Source organism: Piliocolobus tephrosceles, chromosome 1, assembly GCF_002776525.5.
Source record: "Piliocolobus tephrosceles isolate RC106 chromosome 1, ASM277652v3, whole genome shotgun sequence".
Classification (NCBI taxonomy): Eukaryota; Metazoa; Chordata; class Mammalia; order Primates; family Cercopithecidae; genus Piliocolobus; species Piliocolobus tephrosceles.
Window position 1 is genome coordinate 184,505,839 of NC_045434.1, and position 23,428 is coordinate 184,529,266.

The 23,428-nt window shown below is 47.0% G+C and overlaps 1 protein-coding gene across 1 annotated transcript in view; it reads left to right on the forward strand.

Moving 5' to 3' along the window:
• The window catches only part of INPP5B (inositol polyphosphate-5-phosphatase B), an 86,157-nt gene that overhangs the window by 21,433 nt on the left and 41,296 nt on the right, over positions 1–23,428 (forward strand).

Here is a 23,428-nt window from a genome sequence, read left to right on the forward strand (position 1 = left end):
CCTTGGCCTCCCAAAAGTGCTGGGATTATAGGCATGAGCCATCATGCCTGGACTAATTTTTGTATTTTTAGTAGAGACAGGGTTTCACTATGTTGGCCAGGCTGGTCTTGAACTCCTGACCTCAAGTGATTCGCCTGCCTTGGCCTCCCAAAGTGCTGGCATTACAGGTGCGAGCCACCATGCCCCGCGTCTTTTTGTTTTTAGAGACAAGATCTCCCTGTGTTGCCCAGGCTGGTCGTAAACTCCTGGCCTCAGGTGATCCTCCCGCCTCAGCCTCCCAAAGTACTGAGATTACAGGCATGAGTCACCACGCCTGACCTCTTTGTACAATATTAAACATGTGTCTCAACTTTCCTCTTATGTCTTTAAAATGGGAGTGAATGTTTGCCTCCTGGAAAGTCACACAGCACTTAAGCAATGCTAAATTATTTAGATGTGCTTTCATTTGGGAAATACAATTAGAAATGGGAAATGCAGGCCAAGAGAGGTGGCTTATGCCTGTAATCCCAGCACTTTGGGAGGCTGAGGTGGGCGGGTCACTTGAGGCCAGGAGTTTGAGATCAGCCTGGCCAACATGGCGAAACCCTATTTCTACTAAAAATACAAAAATTAGCCTGGCGGGATGGCATGTGCCTGTAGTCCCAGCTAGTCAGGAGGCTGAGGCATGAGAATCGCTTGAACCCTGGAGGCAGAGGTTGCAGTGAACCCAGATCACTCCACTGCACTCCAGCCTGGGCAACACAGCAAGACTGTCTTAAAAAAAAAAAAAAAAAAAGAAAAGAAAAAGAAATGGTAAACTCACCTCGGAGAACTGAGAACCTGGCTGCTGTCTTCGGGGTCTAACCTAGGGGGATTTCTTCCTGATGAGAACTGCATTGGCTGGGTGCAAGGGGCTCATGCCTGTAATCCCAGCACTTTGGGAGGCTGAGGTGGGTGGATCACCCGAGGTCAGGAGTTCGAGCCCAGCCTGGCCAATATGGTGAAAACCTGTCTCTACTAAAAATACAAAAATTAGCCAGGTGTGATGGCTTGCGCCTGTAATCTGTGCTACTTGGGAAGCTGAGGCAGGAGAATCACTTGAACCCTGGAGACGGAGGTTGCAGTGGGCAGAGATCATGCCACTGCAGTCCAGCCTGGGCAACACAGAGTCGCCTGGGCAACACGGTGAGGCTCCGTCTCAAAAAAACAAAACAAAACAAAACAAAAAAGAACTGCACTTACTCCTTTCCTCCCTCCATTTTCATATTTCTGAATGCAATCACTAACAACCTCAGGGCATCCTTGACTCTTCCTTCTGCTCTCATGTCTAATAAGCAAATTCTGTTCATTCTTTTTCTACAGTGCCTCTTCTGTCTACCCACATTTCAAAATCCCCATCATTCATGTTGGTATCCTCTTAGCTGAACTGTTGCAGTAGTCTTCTTGTAAGTCTTTCCAACCTCAAGTTTCCCTCTCCCTTAGGGATCTCCTTAGAACATAACTTTGATCGTGTTCTACTATTTTGTATGTGAACTTGAATGTTGTACCACTCCCTGTTGCCTATAGTTCAAATTCCTTGGTGTAGTGGTCAAGTCCTGCACTGACTGACTTCAACCTGCTTCTCTGGTCTTATCTGCTACAACTTGTCTTCATTTCCTTTTACTTCAGACTTAACTGGTTATTGTTTCTGGATAAAGCCCTGTACTGTTTCACCTCTTTATCGACTTCTCATTCAGCTACATTTTTGTAAGCTTGAACTTGCTGCTTTTAGCATTTTGCATTCTCTCTCCTTCCCAAATGACAGCCAAATGCCTTGTACATTAGTAGGTGCTCAAAAAATCTCCCTCTGGTTGAACTGTAGAGACCCATACCGTTTCTAGCCTGAGGTGCTTTGTGGCCTGAACAGCTCCTGCTCCCTTCCTCTTTGAGCATGCTCTGCGTCTCTGCATTGCCCTCCCCGCTTCCTGGTTTGCTCTTGCCCACTTCTCTTTTAGCTTTATCACCAGACCACAGACAGTTCACAGAAGGCCCACTGAAGGGAAGCCTGAGAAGGAAAAATTCAAGTCATCTCTCCAGGGGCCTATCACCACTAACTAACCTGTTACTCTAAAGTAATCGCACTGTAGTCTTCCTCCTTGAAAGCTAAACTGGTCATATTTAGTCCTTGCCATCCTAAATTGGATTTGCACAGGGTGCAAACTGGATTTTCAGTCTAGAGATTACAGGTTTGCTTGGCATGAGATGTGTTTTTAGAGATGTCTGTGTTTATTTTATTTTATTTTATTTTTTGAGACGGAGTCTCGCTCTATCGCCCAGGCTGTAGTGCAGTGACGTGATCTTGATTCACCTCAACGTCCGCCTCCCAGGTTCAAGCAGTTCTCCTGCCTCAGCCTCCCAAGTAGCTGGGACTACAGACGTGTGCCACCATGCCCGGCTAATTTTTGTTTATTTTTATTATTTTAATTTTCATTTTCTTGAGACAGATTCTAGCTCTGTCACCTAGGCTAGAGTGCAATGGCATGATCTCGACTCACTGCAACCTTCACCTCCCGTGTTCAAGTGGTTCTTCTGCCTCAGCCTCCCACATAGCCAGGACTACAGGTGTCTGCCTCCACACCCAGCCAATTTTTATTTATTTTTATTTTTTTGAGACAGTCTTGCCCTGTTTCCCAGGCTGGAGTGCAGTGGCGCAATCTCGGCTCATTGCAACCTCCACCTCCTGGGTTCAAGCAGTTCTCCTGCCTCGGCCTCCTGATTAGCTGGGATTACAGGCACCTGCCAGCACGCCTGGCTAGTTTTTATATTAGTAGAGATGGAGTTTTGCCATGTTGGCCAGGCTGGTCTTGAACTCATGACCTCAGGTGACCCACCTGCCTTGGCTTCCCAAAGTGCTAGGATTACAGGTGTGAGCCAGTATACCTGGTCTTTATTTTATTTATTAATTAAAAAAAATTTTTTTTGTATTTTTAGTAGAGACAGGGTTTCACCATGTTGGCCAGACTGGTCTCGAACTCCTGACCTCAGGTGATCCTCCCGCCTCAGCCTCCCAAAGTGTGGAGATTACAGGTGTGAGGCACTGTGCCTGGCCCTGTGTTCACTTTAAATGACACTTCTTTTTAAAGCTATGAGATAATTGAGAAATGTAAAAGAAATGAAAAAAGAAAACTAAACATGGTTATTTAACTTTGAAGAAAGTAACAAAACAATTTGGGATGGTGGCAAACCTGAAATGGAAAAAAATGGTTTTTTTCCATTCTTTTTAATGCCAGGTGCCCTGAATGTCACTCAAGAGTTACCTGCCCTGTGTACTTTTTTTTTTTTTTTTTTTTTTTTGAGACAGAGTCTCGCTCTGTCACCCAGGCTGGAGTGCTGTGGCCGGATCTCAGCTCACTGCAAGCTCCGCCTCCCGGGTTCACGCCATTCTCCTGCCTCAGCCTCCTGGGTAGCTGGGACTACAGGCGCTCGCCACCTCGCCCGGCTAGTTTTTTGTATTTTTTAGTAGAGACGGGGTTTCACCGTGTTAGCCAGGATGGTCTCGATCTCCTGACCTCGTGATCCGCCCGTCTCAGCCTCCCAAAGTGCTGGGATTACAGGCTTGAGCCACCGTGCCCGGCCACCTGCCCTGTGTACTATATGCTAGGTAAACACTTAGCTCCTTTTTGTCATGAGAGGAAAATCCAAACTCCACATGGTGTTTGAAGTCTTACAGCTTAGCCTAAATTTACTACTGTTATTATCATTATTAGTAGCACTTACCATTTATTAAGCACTTACTTTGAGTCCATGGGCCTTACACTGTGTCACAAAAGTTCCATAAGAGGATCTCTACTTTTTTTTTTTTTTTTTTTTTTTGAGACAGTTTTGCTTTGTTGCCCAGGCTGGAGTGCAGTGGTGCGATCTCAGCTCACTGCAAACTCTGCCTCCCGGGTTCAGGCCATTCTCCTGCCTCAGCCTCCTGAGTATCTGGAACTATAAGTGCCTGCCACCACACCCGGCTAATTTTTTGTATTTTTAGTAGAGATGGAGTGTCACCGTGTTAGCCAGGATGGTCTCGATCTCCTAACCTTGTGATCCGCCTGCCTCGGCCTCCCAAAGTGCTGGAATTACAGGCGTGATTACCATGCCAGGATTACCATGCCTGGCTGAGAATCTCTATTTTTCACCTGGGAGATTGAGGCTTAGAGAGGGTAGGTAACATGCTTGTAGTCACTCACCTGGTCATTGGCGGAGTCGAAAATAGAACTCAGGTCACACTTGAGCCCTAGGTCACACTTGAGCCCTAACTCTTACACTCTTCTTCTTTGTTTTTTGAGACAGTCTCACTCTGTCACCCAGGCTGGAGTGCAATGGTGCAATCTCGGCTCACTGCAACCTCCGCCTCCTGGGTCCAAGTGATTCTCCTGCCTCAGCCTCCCAAATAGCTGGGATTACAGGTGCCCCCCACCACACCCGGGTAATATTTGTATTTTTAGTAGAGACAGGGTTTCTCCATGTTGGCCAGGTTGGTCTCGAACTCCTGACCTCAAGTGATCTGCCTGCCTCGGCCTCCCAAAGTGCTGGGATTACAGGTATGAGCCAACGCGCCTGGCCACACTCTTCTTTTGTATCCCTGGTGCTTCTCAAATAAAACTTTTCCCTTCTTATTTATCCTACTTATTATTACTTGTTTCCAAGCATATTATAATGCCTTATCTTTGTGCTTTGATGAAGTTATTTTCTCTGCTAGAAATGCTTTCTGAGCCCCTCGTTTGCTCCTCGGTGATACAGTTTATTGGTTGAGAATACAGACTCTTGGCTCAGATTCCCTAGGTTTGAACCCTGGCTGTGTGCCATTTACTACTGTGTGCTCTTGGGCAAGTTATTTAAACCTCTCTATGTATATCTCCTAGTCTGTAATGTGGACATAGTAACAACACCTACCTCATATAGTAGTTGTGAGGATAAAATATATGTAAAATGATTTGAACAGCACTCGATATGCAGTAAGCCTTAAGTATTTGTTCTTTTTTTTTTCTTTGAGATGTAGTCTTGCTCTGTTTCCCAGGCCGGAGTGCAGTGGCGTGATCTTGGCTCACTGCAACCTCTGCCTCCTGGGTCAGGTGATTCTTATGCCTCAGCCTCCCAAGTAGCTGGGATTATAGGTGCCCGCCACCATGCCTGGCTAATTTTTTTGTATTTTTAGTAGAGACGGGGTTTTGCCATTTTGGCAAGGCTGGTCTCGGACTCCTGACCTCAGGTGATCTGCCCACCTCGGCTTCCCAAAGTGCTGGGATTACAGGCATGAACCACTGCACCTGGCCAAGTATTTGCTTTTAATATTATTAATATTTATAATACTATCGTTGTCATCATCAACAGAGCCTGACTTGTATTCTAGGTAGTTGGATCTAGACTGGTTTATTTCCCCATGAATTATTTGCTAGTATGGAAGGCCCTGTCTCAGACTTAGAGACCCTGGGGAATGTCCTCCTGGTGGTGTGTGCAGGGCATGATGTTGCTGGCAAGCATTGAACCTACTCACTTAATCCAGTCAGTTTGAACTGTCAGGTATTTTGAATTACATGGTTTGCAGGTATTTTGCTCACGTGGTTTTGCAGGTTCTTCCAGGATGCTGGAAATGGGATGCATTGCAAAGTCTGGTGACTGAGAAGATAGAAGGGGACACCTCCTAGACCTGTCTAGTGGGTGCTCAGGAATGGTAGGATGTGATCTCCACCCAGCAGTGACAGCCACACTCCGACATATCCTGTACAGACTGTGCTGATACTTTTGCTTGGTTATCCAAACAGATTTAAAACTTCTCGTCACATCATACTTACCCCTGGGAGTATATGGTTTCACTGATGATGTTGTCCTCATGTATGCAAAATGGGAGGCTGTGGGACTTTGGAGTCAAGCAGATCTGGGTTTTAATGTTAGCTGCACCATTTACTGGCTCTATGTCCTGGAGCATGTCTGCTATCTGCTGTAGACCTCAATATCCTTATTTGTAAAACAAGGCTAATAATCAAACACAATACATGAAGCGTTGAACATAGTACCTAACTATGAGAGGTACTTGATAAATGGTAGTCATCATTATTAAAGCAGTGGGGGATTAGGAGTGATGGAGAAGAGGGAAAAGGACAGTTCCTGAATGTCTGGTGTGTTCCAGGCATTGTGCTAGGTTCGTGACCCTTGTAGATTGTATTTGTTTATCCTTTTGAGGTCCCCATAAGTATGGTAGCATTACTTCCGTTTTACATATGAGGAAGCAAATTAAATAATTTGTTTGAGGGTTCATATGAGGTGATGGATGGAGTCAGAAACATCACCAGCTCTATTTTATTCTAAAGCCCAAGGCGTTTTCCAAAACACTTTGTTTCTTAAAGTGCCAGACATGTTATATAGACAGGAAGACACTCAAAATTCAGAGAAATGACTACTGAGGACTTATGTGGCTGGGGAGGACTTCATGAAGGTGGAGGTAGGAGTTGAGGCTGGGCTTCGAAGGAGAGGTGGCCAACAAGTAGGAGGAACTTCATATGAAGGCAGGAGTGCACATGGTGTGTGTGAAGAATCTATCCTTTTAGATCGGGCTGTCTGTAGGTGATGGATTGATGAGGGGGAGTAGAGCCAATATGCAAAGAGTGTCAGGTGCCAGTTGAAGCAGTTTGGCTCTTAACCTGTAGGCAGTGGTGTAATACAGGAAGATTTAGAGCAGAGAGAGATGAAATCAGAGTTTAATCAGGCCAAGTGCAGAGGCGAGATGCGTAGGGAGAAGTGGGAAGATCTCTTAGTTGGGAGACTCCTGAGGTAGCAGGTGAGGAGATGGTAGCCTGGAGGAAGGCAGCTGTGAGACTGAAGAAACAGATGAATAACTCTCTCTGGGGGGCCCAAGGAGAGAGATGAGCCGATGGCAAGACTGCTGTACACCTAGCTGATAGGAAGAATGATGGTGCTGGTAACAGGTGGGAGAACTCAGGGAAAGAGTCCAGAATCAGACTACAGTTTTACCCGGGTCCCCCCTGCATACAGAATATCTTATAGAAATGCCCAGGGGACAGTGGAGGTGCTGAGCTCAGACAGGGCTGGACATCCCCATTCATAATCAACCAGGCTGGCTGGTGGGTTCCTCGTAGAGGAGGAAGAGCAAGGTCTAGATTTGCACTGTCCAATATGGTAGTCACTAGCCATATCTGGCTTTTTTTTTATTTTTAAGAGATGGGGTCTTGCTATGTTGATTGACTAGGCTGGTCTCAAACTCCTGGCCTCAAGCCATTCTCCCTCTTGAACTCCCAAAATGCTGAGATTACAGGCTAAACTTAATTTAGATAAAACCAAATAAAAAATGCAGTTTTTTGGCTGGGCGCAGTGGCTCATGCCTGTAATCCCAGCACTTTGGGAGGCCTAGGCCGGCGGATTGCTTGAGGTCAGAAATTTGATAGCAGCCTGGCCAACATGGTGAAACCCTGTCTCTACTGAAAATACAAAAATTATCCAGGTGAGGTGGCACGTGCCTGTAATACCAGTTACTAGGGAGGCTGAGGCAGGAGAATTGCTTGAACCCGGGAGGCTCTAGAGGTTGCAGTGAGCCAAGATTGCACCACTGCACTTCGACTTGGGTGACAGAGCATGACCCTTTCTCAAAAAAAAGAAAAAGAAAAAATATCAGTTTTTCATTTCCTCAAAATGAAAAACTATATATATAAATATATATATATATATATATATTTTTTTTTTTTTCTTCTCCCCCTGAGACGGAGTCTTGCTGTGTCACCCTGGCAGGAATGCAGTGGCATGATCTCAGCTCGCTACAACCTCTGCCTCCCGGGTTCAAGCAATTCTGCTGCCTCAGCCTCCTGAGTAGCTGGGATTACAGGTGCCCACCACCGTGCCCAGGTAATTTTTATGTTTTTAGTAGAGACGGGGTTTCACCATGGCCATCATGTTGGCCAGGCTGGTCTTGAACTCCTGACTGCCTGATCCACTGGCCTTGGCCTCCCAAAGTGCTACGATTACAGGCATGAGCCACCACACCCGGCCTCAAGCCATATTTTAAGTGTTCAATATATATTGGACAGCACAGTTATATTTTCATCATCAAAAAAGTTTTATTGGACAGTACTGGTCTAGGGCTTGGGGAGTACCTACAAATAACTAGGGGGCATGGAGGAGGAAAAGAGCAAAAGGAGACAGAAGGAGCAACTGAATGAAGAAATAGTGTTGCTGCCTCACAGATGATTCTCAAAAGAAATGCGGTATTTCCATTTTGGTTTGAATTTATTTTTTCCTTGTATGATGGCATGTTTTAGAAAAGCCCAGCACTTTGGGAGGCTGAAGCGGGCGGATCGACCTCAGGTTGGGAGTTTTAGACTAGCCTGACCAACATGGAGAAACCCCGTCTTTACTAAAAGTACAAAATTAGCCAGGCATGGCATTGGTGCATGCCTGTAATCCCAGCTACTCGGGAGGCTGAGGCAAGAGAATCATTTGAACCCGGGAGGCGGAGGTTGTAGTGAGCCGAGATCATGCCACTGCACTCCAGCCTGGGCAACAAGAGCAAAACTTTGCCTCAAAAGGAAAATGAAGAAGAAAAAGCTCAGATTGTTAATCCTAGCACTTTAGGAGGTCGAGGTGGGTGGATCACTTGAGGTCAGGAGTTCGAGACCAGACTGGGCAAGATGGCAAAACCTCATCTTTACTAAAAATACAAAAATTAGCTGGGTGTGGTGGTGGGCACCTGTAATCCCAGCTACTTGGGAGGCTGAGGCACAAGAATCACTTGAACCTGGGAGGCAGAGGTTGTAGTGAGCCAAGATTGCGCCGCTGAATTCCAGCCTGGGTGACAGAGTGAGACTCCATCTCAAAAAAAAAAGAAAAACCCAGACTCCAATTCAGTGGTAGGCCTGGCTACAGGATGTTAAAATCAAGGCCTTGCTGCTTATCTTTGTTTCATAGGACTGGGCCTTCAACAGATCCTTTTCTTTTTTTTTTTGAGACAGAGTCTTGCTCTGTCGCCCAGGCTGGAGTGCAGTGGCACAATCTCGGCTCACTGCAACCTCCACCTCCTGGGTTCACGCCATTCTCCTGCCTCTGCCTCTGAAGTAGCTGGGACTATAGGCGCTCGCCACTATGCCCGGCTAATTTTTTGTATTTCTTTCTTTTTTTTTTTTTTTTGAGATGGAATCTCGCTCTGTCGCCCAGGCTGGAGTGCAGTGGCCGGATCTCGGCTCACTGCAAGCTCCGCCTCCCAGGTTTACACCATTCTCCTGCCTCAGCCTCCCGAGTAGCTGGGACTACAGGCGCCTGCCACCTCGCCCGGCTAGTTTTTTTTTTGCATTTTTTGGTAGAGACGGGGTTTCACCGTGTTAGCCAGGATGGTCTCGATCTCCTGACCTCGTGATCCGCCCGTCTCGGCCTCCCAAAGTGCTGGGATTATAGGCTTGAGCCACCGTGCCCGGCCAATTTTTTGTATTTCTTAGTAGAGACAGGGTTTCACTGTGTTAGCCAGGATGGTCTCGATCTCCTGACCTCCTAATCCGCCCGCCTCCGCCTCCTAAAGTGCTGGGATTACAGGCGTGGGCCACCGCGCCTGGCTCCAACACATCTTATTTGGCTTCTAGAACACCTCTTGGTCACGCAGTGAGGGATACCCTCAAGTTAACCACGGGAAAAGAAGACAGCAATCATATGAGGCAGACACTGTTATCTTATTCAGATGAGGCAGCAGATGCTTAGAGAAGTTAGGTAACTTTCTCAATAAAACGTGTCTTTGACTCCAAAGCCTGTGTATGTATATAAAACACAAAAAATAGGTTATTATAGCTAACTCTAGGAAATACATATAAGCAAAAATAAAAACAAATGTAACCACTGAGAAATGACTACTGTTAACATTTTGCTGTACACCCTTCCAGACTTTCCATGTGTCTGTGTGTGGGTCCATACAAATACAGCATATGTGAATATTTATAAGCATGGTATCTATGCACATAGACATATTCTCCAGTCCTTTCTAATGCATATAAGTATGTCAGGCCATGCTCATTAACTACCATCCTCAATCCCTTGTTAGCAGTTCTGAAGTCCTGAAAGCTCTGAAGGCTGGAACAAATTTTTCTTGTAAGTTTGACCTAAGCTCAATTTGGCAGAAGACTTGCTTGAACTGACATGAGACTATTTATAGGCTTTGTTTATCCCACTCAGTATTACTGTTCATAAGTTATACTGTGGAAATATAAAAGCATTTGATTAACTGGGTATTGCCTCAGACCCTGCTGCGGTGGTTATATAGTATTTGATATAGGTAATGTGTTATCTTCCTAAAATCCCCCAAATTCTGAATTCCAAAATACACTTGGCCCAAGGGGCTTCAGATAAGGGCTTATGGGTCTATATTAGGCCATGTTGCTGCTTGGGCTAAGGAAGGCACCTCGAGGGTCAACATTGTCTATTTAGTGAGGCATGTGCGAGTTTTGTTTCTACAGAATATGCAGTACAAAGCATAGAATTTGCAAGAAAAATAGAACACTTGCACTTTTACACATTGCAATCAAGCTGCAGTTGTTACGGTAGCTTGTTGACTTACTTGGTAGGCTGCTCCTGGGGAAATGGTTTCAATTGTCAGCATGAAAGGTGGTCAATGAGTACACAGAAAAATCACACTGAGCTTAATCTGCCTGGGGGCTGCTTGTTTAGGGTGTGTTTACTGCCTGCCTGCTGTGTGCCATATATTGTGGTGAGCTGGGGCCACAGAGATAGCACATCAGTCCCCGCTTCCAAGAATCTTGTGGTCTAGGTGTAGAGGTAAGACAGATAGGAACAGTTAAACCCAGGTATGGTTCTGTTATAATGGAATCGTTATCATGGAATCATTATGTGAGAATGTAAGGAGAGGGCCAGAGAAAGATTTTTGAAGATAACTCCTGAACTGAGTCTTGAAGGATGAGTTTGTAGTTCATCACGTGAAGGTGGAATTGGGATGTGGAAAGATGCACCCAGGATCAGGGGTGGAGTGAATAGGCAGTATCTGAAAAGGTAAGTTTGGTGTGACTGGATTGGGAGGTAAGAGAGAGAAGCTTCCAGTGGGCATGGGAAATGGGGCTGGAGAGGAAGTCTGAAGCTATTTATAAATGTCTTTTCATGCAATACTCAGAGGTTTGGGTTTTGTTCCAAAAATCGTTACTGGAAAGGGGTCCCGAGCCAGACTCCAAGAGAAAGTTCCTAGATCTTGGGCGCGGTAGCTCAAGCCTGTAATCCCAGCACTTTGGGAGGCCGAGACGGGCGGATCACGAGGTCAGGAGATCGAGACCATCCTGGCTAACACAGTGAAACCCCGTCTCTACTAAAAATACAAAAAATTAGCCGGGCGAGGTGGCCGGCGCCTGTGGTCCCAGCTACTCGGGAGGCTGAGGCAGGAGAATGGCGTGAACCCGGGAGGCAGAGCTTGCAGTGAGCTGAGATCCGGCCACTGCACTCCAGCCTGGGCGACAGAGCAAGACTCCGTCTCAAAAAAAAAAAGAATTCAAGGCGAATCTATAGAGTAAAGTAAAGGCAAATTTATTAAGAAACTAAAGGAATAAAGAATGGCTACTCCATAGACAGAGCAGCCCTGAGGGCTACTAGTTGCCCGTTTTAATTTTTTAAAATTTCTTGATTATATGCTAAACAAGAGGTGGATTATGTCACGTGCTTCCCATGTGAAGAGTCCACCAACAGGCTTTGTGTGAGCAACAAGGCTGTTTATTTCACCGGGTGCAGGCGGGCTGAGTCCGAGAAAGGAGTCGGCAAAGGGTGGTGCGATTATCATTAGTTCTTACAGGTTTGGGATAGGTATACAAAGTACCTTCTTAAGGGCGGGGAGAATATTACAAAGTATCTTCTTAAGGACAGGGGGAGAATATATCCTATCAGTTAGGGTGGGGCAGGAACAAATCACAATGGTGGAATGTCATCAGTTCAGGCTATTTTCAGTTCTTTTGTGGATCTTCAGTTGCTTCAGGCCATCTGGATGTATATGTGCAGGTCACAGGGGATATGATGGTTTAGCTTGGGCTCAGAGGCCTGACATTCCTGTCTTCTTATATTAATAAGAAAAACAAACAAAAAAATGGTGGTGAAGTGTTGGGTGATTTGTTTTTCTAAGACCAGCCCAGAGTGGGCACAAAAGAACCAGCGGGTAGGCAAGTGTAGGAGCAAAACTGCACATTTATTTTTGGTTACTTAAGGTGGGGGGGAGAAGTCTGTCGGCCTCTGGCAAAGGAGGCTGGCAGAGTCCCCCAGTGGGGCTCTCGGACGGACTTCCCACAGTCCCGACATCCTGACAGGAGTGGGGCTGCGAGAAGGCCGCTGGGCTCAATGGCCGAGAGTGGCTTTTCTAGGAGTGGGAGGGCAATAGGCAGGGCACGGGCGTGTCGGGGGGCTTTCCGCAGGTGCGACCAGGTAAATCTTGGTCTCTTCGGATTGACGTCACCTGGCGCATGCCCAGTTGGTCTGCACCTTCCCGGGTCGCCGGCTGCATTTTCGCGGGCGCGGGAAAAGTTGGGAGGGGGGGGATGAAGAACCCAGAAGTGCACCATCTTGCCTCCGTTCGTCCAAACAGTCCAACCTTTTATTGATAATAGTGATAAAGGGGCGCCGTGGTCTGTCTGGCTACTTCCTGCTGTTAAGGGGCGTCGTTAAGGTCAGGGCCCATGGTTGGTATTTGGACGCACGGATGAAAAATAAAATAAGGCACAGTATTAGTATAGGAATGAGGAATGGAAGCATTTGTTGGAATATGGGCAAAACCCAGAAGGATAGTCCTGGCAAGGTTGGGGAGTATGAGATAGTTAAGAAAATTTAGTAAGTTTGAGGCGAGTGGGGGAAAGCCAAACTGATTTCCACTGATTGCTTTCGGTAGGGGCCCTTTTTAGCTGGGAATGAGGAACGACTGCGCAAAGTAATTGTTGGCCAGGCAGCAATTAAGGATTGGAGTTTTTCGTGGAGTGGATGGCTTTCCGCTTACTCCTACTACAGAGATATTGGATGGAAGGCTAGGTCCAGAGAAGGACGGCAAAACAGAATACGTAGCCTCGCTGTTGATTAAAAAAGTAATTGTCTTACCCGCTACCAGGAGAGTTACCCGCGGCTTGGCGAGGGTGATGGGGGTCTCCGAGTCTTGGCACCTTCAGTTGTCATCGTCCAGATGTAGGAGCTGGAAGGAGCTCCCAGAATCCTGGGAAAGGGGGTCACGTGGAGGCGCGGCACCTGTTCTCAGGGTGGGGCAATCAGACTTCCAGTTTCCTCCCTGCTGGCAAGCAGGGCAGGGGATTGCTGGTGGATGAGGGTTAGGACATTCACTGGCCTAATGTCCTGATGCCTTGCACTTATAGCAAGGCTGCGTTGGGGCTTGGGGACCTTGCGGACACCTGTTGGCATAGTGTCCTGCCTTGCCACACTTATAGCAGGCTCCTTTCGTGGCCTTGGAGTCTGTGGGGTATGTGCTCTCTGGCCTGGGGTTATGACTGGGCTGTAAAGCCGCTGCTAGGAGCTGGAACTCAGCAATCTCCTCTCTGGAGCTATAGACCTTAAAGGCTAATTTAACTAGGTCTTGTATTGGTGTCTGAGGACCATCCTCTACCTTTTGAAGGTTTTTTTTAACGAATGTCAGGAGCTGATTGAGAAATGAAATAAGATGCCAAAATGGTGGCCCCTGTGGGGGAGGCTGGATCTAACTGGGTATACTGGGTTAGAACCTCAGTCAGTTTAGGGTAAAGGTTAGGATAACCTGGAGGTCATACCAAGTTAAGTCATAGGCCTGACAAAGGTGTCTAAATTCCTTTATGTATATGGTAGGATTAGCTGCGAAATCACCTAAACGCTTCTCAATTTTGGAAAGATCGGCCAATGAAAAAGGGACATGTACTCTGACTACCCCCTCCGCCCCAGCTACCTCTCACAAAGGTGCTAACACTGTAGGAGGGTGTGGGCAGAGATAGGGGACTCAAGACAGCCAGTTGGGGGCCCCGAAGGAGGCACGGACCGAGTGGATTACTAGTAGATAAGGAGGAGGAAGGAGGAGTCTGGATGGGGGGAGGAGGAGGAGTCTGGGCAGGAAGGGAGGGGGTGGGGAGAGCGGGGAGAGAAGGAGTATAGGGATGAGAGCCTAAGGCCCAAAAGCCTTGTATGTAAATTTCGGACCACTTGCCTAGCCGCTGGCAGAAATTGCTGAGGTCGATCACGCCACAGTGGAAAGGAAAATTAACCGCTTCCTCCTAAGGTCTTGTTCAAGCTGTAAGGTTTTTAAATTGGCTAGGAGGCACCCTAAGGGGGTGCTCTTTGGAAATTTGGACTGGTGGGGGGTTTCCCGTTTGTTTCCTCTTTACTTACACAATGGACACAATGGAAATGGAAGTAGATCTCTGCCTGGCTTCAAAGCGTCCTTTGGAACCAGCAGAGACAGACTGGAGGCTCATGGAGCCAAAGCGGAGATTACCTTCAGGTGGACGTCTCCACTCTGAACGGGTCTCCTGAGCCACTTGGTGGCTCAAAAGTGGGCCTCGGGCCTGTGCAGGATTTCTGGCCGAGGGAGGTAAAGAGGAGACAAGGGCACTTACCCCAGAGAGGCCATGAGAGTGAGGGAAGCGGGTCTCAGGTCCTGGTCCGTCTGCGGCGTGGGAGCAGGAGGAGGTTCCTCAACCCCTAGAGGCCTGAGGAGGGGTCTCCTCCCGGGTTTCGGCACCAACTGATTTGTTTTTCTAAGACCAGCCCAGAGCGGGCACAAAAGAAGCAGCGGGTAGGCAAGTGTAGGAGCAAAACTGCACATTTATTTTTGGTCACTTAAGGTGTGGGGGAGAAGTCTGTCGGCCTCCGGCAAAGGAGACCGGCAGAGTCCCCCGGTGGGGCTCTTGGATGGACTTCCCACAGTCCCGACATCCTGACAGGAGTGGGGCTGCGAGAAGGCCGCCGGGCTCAATGGCCGAGAGTGGCTTTTCTAGGAGTGGGAGGGCAATAGGCAGGGCACGGTTGTGTCGGGGGGCGTTCCGCAGGTGCGACCAGGTAAATCTTGGTCTCTTCGGATTGACGTCACCTGGCGCATGCCCAGTTGGTCTGCACCTTCCCGGGTCGCCGGCTGCATTTTCGCGGGCGCGGGAAAAGTTGGGAGGGGGGGGATGAAGAACCCGGAAGTGCACCATCTTGCCTCCGTTCGTCCAAACATTGGGGCAGCGAACTTTTTTGGCGGTGGTATGGAGAGATAATGAGCGATGTTTCTCAGGGCTGCTTTGAGTGGGATTAGGGGCGGCGTGGGAACCTAGAGGGGGAGAGATTAAACTGAGGAGCTGCTTCGAGTGGGATTGGGTTGGTGTGGGAACCTACAGCGGGAGAGATTAAACTGAAGAAAGATTTTGAGGTAGGGGGTGATATTGTGGGGTTGTTAGAAGGAGCGTTTGTCATAGAATAATTGGTGATGGCCTGGATGCGGTTTTGTAAGAATTGAGAAACTCAACGGAAGACACAAGGTCTGAATAAGAGAAGGAGAAAAACAGGTATTAAAGGACTAAGACTTGGGAGGACCCAGGATATCCAATTAGAGTGCCCAAGGGGGTTCAGCATAATTATTTGATTGTTTGGTGAGTTTTGGGGCTCTATCCTTGAGTTTTTTTATGTTGTCATATACCAGGCCAGACTGATTTAGGTAAAAACAACATTCTTCATTTAAAAATATACAGAGTCCCCCCCGCCCTTTTTTTTTGTTTTTTTTTTTTTTGAGACAGAGTCTTGCTCTGTCGTCCAAGCTGGAGTGCAGTGGCGTGATCTCGGCTCACTGCAAACTCCGCCTCCCGGGTTCACGCCGTTCTCCTGCCTCAGCCTCCCGAGTGGCTGGGACTACAGGCACCTGCCACCATGCCCAGCTAATTTTTTGTATTTCTAGTAGAGACGGAGTTTCACCATGTTAGCCAGGAGGGTCTCGATCTCCTGACCTTGTAATCTGCCCGCCTTGGCCTCCCAGAGTGCTGGGATTACAGGTGTGAGCCTCTGCGCCCGGCCCAGAGTCCCCTCTTTTTAGCAGTGAATAAGTCGAGGCCTTGGTGATTTTGGAGGAAAGAGAAATGCAAAGCCAGCAATTGTTTGTTAAAGAAGGCTTGGAAACTGCTAGGAGAGAGTGAGTGAGATTGATAGTGTAGTGGAGATAGCTGGGGAGAGGTAGAGGGTGGCATAAGAATGGGAACGAGAATAAGAGTGAGTATAAAAGTTAAGAATAGGACTTCATCAGGGTGAAAGTATTGGAGGGTGCCCTGTCAGCAAAGTTCATCTATCCACTCTAAGAGGGAGTCAAGAGTGATGGATTGGGGATAGTACCAGGAGATATCCGCTACAATGGTTTGGAGGAAAATTGTAAACCGGCAATGTAAACAAGTGCAGGGCATTTACAAGTAGTTGAGAATTGTGAATAGGAGTACGACTAGACAGAAGGTACTAGGGATGACAAGTTTTTGGGGCGCAGTCCAAGTAGTGGGGGTGACTGCATAAAGCCCTGTTGTAAAAAGTAGGATAAGGACAAATAGACCTAATAGAATGAAGGACTGTATTAGGCTCATAAGGGTTATTACTGCTCTTCAGAAATGCGAATGAGTTTAAGGAAAGTAGGGGTGAGTACTTGTGACTTCCGGGAGGAAGAGGAGAGATCAGGCTGGCTGTTTGACGGACACAGCTTTATTCTGGAATGATAAACCTAACGGGGGGAGGGTCCTGCAAACGAACAGCTGTTAGGGTACTGTAGATGACTAAGTGGGGTCCGGTCCACGGAGGTTGTAGAGTTTGAGGGGTCAGATTCTTAACAGGAACTGATCATCCAGCTAGGGTGTCTTCATACGGCTGAGAATCTGGAGTAGGCAAGAGAAGATTAGCAGCCTGATGAATTTCCTGTCTAGCCTGCTGGAGGACTGGAAGGTAGTTGCCTAGAGGGCTGTTGTCTGGGACATGGTTGGGGCCGAGCAAGAAAGTGCGTCCATATACAAGTTCAAATGGACTCTACCCTGTAGCATCTTGAGGACAGGCTCTAATTCTGAGAAGGGCAAGAGGTAAAAGTACTGTCCAGTCTTGGCCGTGACGAACAGAAATTGGAACGCTAGCTGCTTCTTTAGCTACCTTATCAGCATAAGTGTTGCCCTGAGCAGTGGGATCTGATGTGTTTTGATGGCCCTTGCAGTGAAGGACTTTGGACCTAAAGCAGCCTTGAGAAGAGTTTTTATTAAAGAGGTATTAATGATGGAGGACTCTTGAGTAGTGAGGAAACCTCTTTCTGCCCAGATATAACAGCATGGTGGTGTAGGATGTGGAAGGCATATTTAGAGTGAGTATAAATATTGATGCATAGTCCCTTTGCGAGAGTGAGGGCCTGAGTTAAGGCAACGAGTTTGGCTTGCTGAGAGGTAGTGGAGGGGGCCAGAGCAGTAGCCTCAATGATAGATGTGAAAGATACTATAGCATAGCCTGCCTTTGCTGGTGAGTGGCGATTAGGCCTAGTGGAACTGCCATCAATAAACCAAGTGTGATCAGGGTGAGGAACAGGAAAGAAGGAAATATGGGGAAATGGAGTGAATGTCTGGTGGATCAGAGAGATACAGTCATGGGGGTCAGGTGTGGTATCCGGATAATGTGGGAGGCCAGATTGAAGTCCAGGACAGGAACAGTGGTAACTGTGGGAGACTCAACAGTGAGTGAGTATAGCTGAAGTAGCTGGGGGGCAGAAAGTATATGCATCAGGTGGGAGGAAGAAAATAGATTTTGAAAGTTATGGGAACTGTAGAGAGTAAGTGGAGCATAGCTTGTGATTTTGAGGGCTTCTAAAAGTATTAAAGCAGTGGCAGTTGCCACACGCAGACATGAGGGCTAGGCTAAAAGAGTAAGGGCAGCTGGGCGTGATGGCTCATGCCTGTAATCCTAGCACTTCAGGAGGCTGAGGCGGGCGGATCACGAGGTCAGGAGATTGAGACCATCCTGGCTAAAATGGTGAAACCCTGTCTCTACTAAAAATACAAAAAATTAGCTGGGCATGGTGGTGGGCGCCTGTAGTCCCAGCTACTCGGGAGGCTGAGGCAGGAGAATGGCGTGAACCTAGGAGGCAGAGCTTGCAGTGAGCCGAGATCGTGCCAATGCACTCCAGCCTGGGCGACAGAGCAAGACTCCATCTCAAAAAAAAAAAGTAAGGTCAAGTGGTTTGGACAGAAAAGCTACAGGGCACGGTCCCGGCTCTTGTGTAAGAATTCCAACCACACAACCCTGCACTTCGGCTGTGTGTAATGAAAAAGGTTGGGATGAGTTAGGGAGAGCTAGTGTGGGAGCAGCTTTTAGGGCTATTTTTTAAGGAAGGGAAATGGGGAAAGGATTTAGGATATATGGGGTCAGCTAGGTTTATTTAGAACAGAATAATGGGTTGCGGAGGGAGGTACTGAGGATAGGAGAGTATATGGCTTTGGCACCACGGGGTGGATAGGCAAGACAATTTGGTTGATAAGGCGCAGATCCTGAACTAACCTGTAAAACTTGTCTAGTTTTTGGACAGGTAAAATGGGGGAATTGTAAGGAGAGTTTATAGGCTTCAAAAGGCCATGCTGTAACAGGCAAGTGATAACAGGCTTTAATCCTTTTAAAGTGTGCTATGTGATGGGATATTGGCATTGAGAAGGGTAAGGGTGATTAGGTTTTAATGGGATGGTAAGGGGTGCATCATCTGTCACCAAGGAGGGAGTAGAGGTGTCCTATACTTGTGGATTAAGGTGGGGAGATACAAGGAGAAGATGTGAAGGAGGCTTTGAACTGGGGCAAAAGGTGGCAATGAGGTGTGGCTGTAGCCCAGGAATAATCAGGGAAGCAGATAATTTAGTTAAAATGTCTCAACCTAATAAGGGAGCTGGGCAGGTGGGGATAACTAAAAAGGAGTCCATAAAAGAATGTTTTCCAAGCTGGCATCAGAGTTGGGGAGTTTTAAGAGGTTTAGAAGCCTGGCTGTCAATACCCACAACAGTTATGGAGGCAAGGGAAACACGCCCTTGAAAAGAAGATAATGTGGAGCGAGTAGCCTCCGTATTGATTAAGAAGGGGACAAACTTACCCTCCACTGTAAGAGTTACCCAAAGCGTCTGTGATGGTCCTGTAGGCTTCCGAGGCGATCGGGCAGCGTCAGTCTTCAGCCGCTAAGCTGAGAAGATCTGGGAAGGAGTCAGTCAGAGAGCCTTGGGCCAGAGTTCCAGGGACTCTGGGAGTGGCTGCTGGGCGAGTTGGACAGTCTGATTTCCAGTGGGGTCCCACACAGATGAGACATGGCTTAGGAGGAATCCCAGGCTGTGGGCATTCCTTGGCCCAGTAGCCAGATTTCTGGCACTTGAAGCAAGATCCTGGGGAGGCGGTCCTGGAGGAATGCCTGGGCCCTGAGGTTTAGGCGTTTTGAAGTTCTTGTGTGTTGGAGATGTGGCTGGGGTTTCTCTCACAGCAGAGTCAAGTAATTGCAACTCTTCTGTATTATTGTACACTTTGAAGGTGAGGTCAGTTAAGTCCTGTTGTGGGATTGAGGGCCAGAATCTAATTTTTGGAGCTTTTTCTAATGTTGGAAGCGGGTTGGGTAATAAAATGCATATTGAGAATAAGACAGCCTTCTGGCCCCTCTGGGTCTAGGGCGGTAAAGCGTCTAAGCGTTGTTGCCAAATGGACCATGGACTGGGCTGGGTTTTCATATTTGATGAAAAAGATCCTAAATGCTAACTGATTTGGGAGAGGTTGAATAAATAAAAAGGAGCATTAACCTTGGCTATGCCTTTAGCTCCAGCCCCCTCCCTAAGAGGAAATTGTTGGGCAGGTGGGGGAGGGCTAGTCGTGGAACAAAACTGTAAACCAGACTGGGTGTGAGGAGGGGAGGTAATAGAAGGGTTATAGGGTCGGAGAGCAGAGGCTGAAGAAGAGTTGGGACCTGGCTCAGCCTGGCAAGGAGCAGCCTGGGGAGGAGGGGAGAGGTCAGGTGGGTCTATAGAAAAGGAGGATTCACAGGACTCAGAGCTTGGGATGGAGACTGAAGGAACAGACAGGAGAGAAAGAAGAAAGATTTGGGACAAATCTCATTGGGAGCAGAGATTAGGAAGGGACCAATGTGTAAAAGAATGCCTGGACGTCAGGCACCTCAGACCATTTGCCCATTTTATGACAAGAATTACCTAGATCTTGTAGAATGGAGAAATCGAAAGTGCTGTTTTCTGGCTATTTGGAATCATTGTTGAGTTTGTATTGGGGCCAAGCGGTGTTGTAGAAGAAAATAAGACACTTAGGTTTTAGGTCAGATGTCAGTTGAAAAGGTTTTAAGTTTTTGAGAACATAGGCTAAGGGAGAAGGAGGAATGGAGGGTGGAAGGTTACCCATAGTGAAGGAGGCAAGTTTAAAGAGAAAGGTAGAGACACGGAGAAAGGGGTGGTGAGCAGCCAAAGCAGGCATCCCCGCAACTGACTTGCCACCAAGGGAATGTGGGTAAATGAGCAAGGCAGGTGTCCCTGCGGTGATCAGACACCAATGGAGTGTGGGCGAATAATCAGGCAGGTGTCCTTGCAGTGATTAAATACCAAGGGGAGACTGTCTTCCTGAGTCCGTGACCGGTGCTGGAGTTTTGGGTCCACGGATAAAATATGTCTCCTTGTCTCTACTACAGAGGAAAAAAAACTGGAATTGGAAGGACAGGGAGATTGAAGGGTAGCAAGAGAGGAAGATTGAAGGGTAGCAAGAGAGGCTGGAGAAGAGTGAAAAGACTGCTTACCGGCCAGGCGTGGTGGCTCAAGCCTGTAATCCCAGCACTTTGGGAGGCCAAGACGGGTGGATCACAAGGTCAGGAGATCGAGACCATCCTGGCTAACACGGTGAAACCCTGTCTCTACTAAAAAATACAAAAAAAAAAACCTAGCCGAGCGAAGTGGTGGGCGCCTGTAGTCCCAGCTACTCGGGAGGCTGAGGCAGGAGAATGGCATAAACCTGGGAGGTGGAGCTTGCAGTGAGCTGAGATCCAGCCACTGCACTCCAGCCTAGGCGACAGAGCGAAACTCCGTCTCAAAAAAAAAAAAAAAAAAGACTGCTTACCCGATTTGAAATTGGTGAGATGTTCCTTGGGCTGGTTGGTCTGAGGACCTGAGGTCATGGAGTGAGGGCAAGGACATGGAGTGAGGGACTGGTCTCCTGAAGGAGTCCTCCTGTCCTGGGTGTTGGCACCAAATATCACGTGCGTCCGTGAGAAGAGACGAGAAGAGACCACCCACAGGCTTTGTGTGAGCATAAAGGCTGTTTATTTCACCTGGGTGCAGGCAGGCTGAGTCTGAGAAAGGAGTCAGCAAAGGGTGGTGGGATTATCATTAGTTCTTATATACTTGGGATAGGCGTACAAAGTACATTCTAAAGGGTGGGGGAGAATATTACAAAGTACCTTCTTAAGGGCAGGGGAGAATGTATACTATCAGTTAGGGTGGGGCAGGAACAAATCACAATGGTGGAATGTTATCAGTTCAGGCTATTTTCAGTTATTTTGTGGATCTTCAGTTGCTTCAGGCCATCTGGATGTATATGTGCAGGTCACAGGGGGATATAATAGCTTAGCTTGGGCTCAGAGGCCTGACAGATTATTCATGCCTCCCCTTTTTAGACCATATAGGGTAACTTCCTGACATTGCCATGGCATTTGTAAACTGTCAAGGCGGCTGGAGGGAGTGTAGCAATGAGGACGACCTAGGTCACTCTCATGGCCATCTTGGTTTGGTGGGTTTTAGCAGGTTTCTTTACTGCAGCCTGTTTTATCAGCAAGGTCTTTATGACCTTTGCCTTGTGCTGACCCTCATATCATCCTGTGACCTAGAATGCCTGTCTGGGAATGCAGCCCAGCAGGTCTTAGCCTTATTTTACCTAGCCCCTATTCAAGATGGAGTTACTGTGGTTCAAACGCCTCTGATATTTCTCCCTCACTTTTATAAAAGAACCCTTAACCGTAAGGGTTGCAGAGGGATGAAAATCCATCTTCTGTAACTTCTTCATGCTGAATAGGGTGATGATATTCCTGCTTAACTATGAGGGCCCCTTGTATTCAGGGTAGAGAGGAGCTCAGTTAGAAAGCAGCAGTATGGCAAGGCCATTCATGCCTCTTGAGTTCCAACAAAAGGTAATATCTGGAAGATTAATAAGTGTTCAGTTTAAGAAAACATTCAGTAAGCTTATCATGCGTTTCTACACGGAGTACAACAGCAATGTATTCCACAACAGTAAAGCAAAATAAGTGAAATTATTCCAAGTAAACTAAATTAAAAGGCTTTTCATGAACAGGACAACTGTTGGAACCAAGCTGATATGGGATTGCTAGCTGATTCCAATATATGCCCAGAATTAGAATATTGATCCAGATTTTTGTATTACCTATATCTCTCGTTTCTTCTGAGCTGCAGCCAGAGATCACTAGTTGGTTAATAGGAATAAGTAGGGTCAATTTAAATTGCAGGAAAAAACTTAAACACAGCTGATGAGACGACAACCTAACAACCATGTTTTTTTTTTTTTTTTTTTTTTTTTTTCTTGAGACAGAGTCTTACTCTGTTGCTCAGGCTGAAGGGCAGTGGTGCGATCTTGGCTCATTGCAACCTCCACCTCCCAGGTTCAGGCAATTCTCCTGTCTCAACCTCCCGAGTATCTGGGATTATAGGCACATGCCACCACGCCCGGCTAATTTTTGTATTTTTTTTTTGTAGAGATGAGGTTTCACCATGTTGGTGAGGCTGGTCTCGAACTGCTGACCTCAAGTGATCCACCCGCCTCAGCCTCCCAAAGTGCTGGGATTCCAGGTGTGAGCCACCATGCCCAGTCTAACCATTGAAACATATATATTTTTTTCCTCTTGCCAGTCTTTCATTTTTACTAAAGACAAATCATGGTAAGACCGATTTGCTTTATTATACTTAGATTGATTATTTGTATAAAGTGCAGCAAGAATAAATATTTTTTTACATAGGCTTTTAAAACTGACTTTGATGGAAGTCTGCTTCTTAAGAAATCTTAGATAATACTTTTTTAAAGCTGAGCCCAGCCATGGGTTTGTACCCTGAAATACCTGTAAATAGGGTAAATTTCTCTCCTCTTGAGGTTCCAAGATAACTTGGGGCTCCTGGGCCTGTCAGAAAGTGACATTCTTTAATTACCACAGGTTAGGAACCTGGTACAGGGTCTGTAGCCAAGGTATGAGGCCAGTTTTCTCAAGGGGCTTTTATTGGCTCTGTAAGTCAAATTTGATTCCTTAAAGGAAAACATACCATTCCAATCTAAGCCTTGGTAAAATAACCAGTTTCTCCAATTGTGTCCTATTGCAAAAAGAAACAGATTCTTATTGCACTTATACAAATAACTGTATTGCTGTAATACTCACAAATAGTTTCCAAATTCTGGAGAAATCAGGTAGAGTGAAACAAATATGGTCTAA